The sequence below is a fragment of the Frankliniella occidentalis genome, unplaced genomic scaffold (genome assembly GCF_000697945.3).
Source record: "Frankliniella occidentalis isolate FOCC.00 unplaced genomic scaffold, Focc_3.1 Scaffold19, whole genome shotgun sequence".
NCBI lineage: Eukaryota > Metazoa > Arthropoda > Insecta > Thysanoptera > Thripidae > Frankliniella > Frankliniella occidentalis.
This window is the reverse complement of record NW_026267149.1, coordinates 1201978-1203545: the sequence shown is the minus strand read 5'-3', so window position 1 is coordinate 1203545 and position 1568 is coordinate 1201978. Positions and strand designations below refer to the sequence as shown.

At 54.3% G+C, this 1568-nt stretch overlaps 1 protein-coding gene across 3 annotated transcripts in view; it reads right to left on the bottom strand.

The window, feature by feature from the left end:
* The window catches only part of LOC113206549 (protein quiver), a 16741-nt gene that overhangs the window by 13148 nt on the left and 2025 nt on the right, over positions 1 to 1568 (bottom strand). The window lies entirely within an intron of this gene.

The window sequence follows — 1568 nt, the reverse complement described above, 5'->3', positions numbered from 1 at the left end:
GTGGGTAGGCAACATCTCCCCTGCAGTGCATACGTGTACTGCGGGGTGGCCTACCCAGAGTCTCGCAGGCGCGCCGAGCTCTCGTAAGCGCCTGATGGGTAGGCAACACCCCCCTGCAGTGCATACGTGTACTGCGGGGTGGCCTACCCTGAGTCTCGCAGGCGCGCCGAGCTCTCGTAAGCGCCTGATGGGTAGGCAACATCTCCCTTGCAGTGCATGTGTGTACTGCAGGGTGGCCTACCCCGAGTTTCGCAGGCGCGCCGAGCTCCTGCAATTTGCCGAATGAATCCGGAAATGAGCAGGCTTAAAGTTGGCGCACTTTCTGGACGGCCCCTAATTGTATGGGGTGAGCTCATTAGATGCGATTCTTTAAAGTAAAACTTAGTCCTCTGATAGTTTACCCCGTCTTGCCGCTTGCCCCCTTTTGGGCGCTATTTTATTTTCCTTGACCAGTTTTCTTTCCATCAAATTCCTTTGGTAATAAAAAGGAAACAAGGAAAGCGCGCCCCCCGTCGGCAGCGGTTCGCAGCATCATCGCCTCGGCGGAAGCGCGCAATATAATCCATTAATCACGAGGCCTCGCGCGCCTCGCGCCCCAGTCATCAAGGCCAGCAGCAGCAGGAACCGCCCTGCAGCCTGCTCCTGCCCTGCCGCTCCGAAACGCAAAAGAACCGGAGGAGGGAATCATCGGCACGGCGGTATAGCGATGCAAACTAAAACTTCTCTCCACCTTTCGTGTCGACGGGCGGGTTGGTATCACGTGACGTGCCGTCCGTGGTCGTTCGCATATCGCTCATCGCGCCCCGATGGCTCCCCCCTACTCCCCATAACTCCCCCTTCCTCTCGCCCTAACTCGCTGCTCCTCTGTTCCGTTTCCAATTCTCATCTCGCGCACGCGGCCTCACCGGATATTTTCTCATCGCCGCCAAAAGCAGGAAGAGGCGCATCAGCGGAGCGCTTCTCTTCTGGCGTCGGGCGGGGCAGGGGGCCGTGTAAGCGAGTTAGTGTGATAGTAATAGGGAGCGACTCTCCCATCCTCCCCCCTCCGCGGCACCCCGCCGCGACCGACAGAATGGCCCGCGAATATTTAGACGAACCGGACCGGCGAGGAACAGGAACGGGGCAGAGAGTGTGTTCTTTGATTTGAGATTTGCTCTTCGAATGGTAGACGGTTCCAAAGACTGGTCTCTACCAGAAGGAGAAAACTTTACCTCGCTTTTCCTTTTATTTTCAGAAAACCTGAATAAATCCGACACATGTTTCGGGTGAGTATAATGAGCACCACTTGTCAAGTACGTAGTACCTTGGCGTTGGTCGAGTAATCTTTCATTAGAGCAAAAATGAACTCGGAAGATGTCAACCGAATCTTGACCAAAACCGCTGCCAAATGACCCATGAGAAATTTATGCGTAAAATAAAAGAATGATTCCTGAACATTTAGGTGCATTTTTTGACAATCTATCAAGAATATAGGGTTTTTCGGGTGTTAGGCCACGTCGGGCCACGTGTCGCAGCCGTGCTTTAGCAGGTTCGGTTCGTAGTTAGGTTGCAGCGATGCTGCGTTTGGA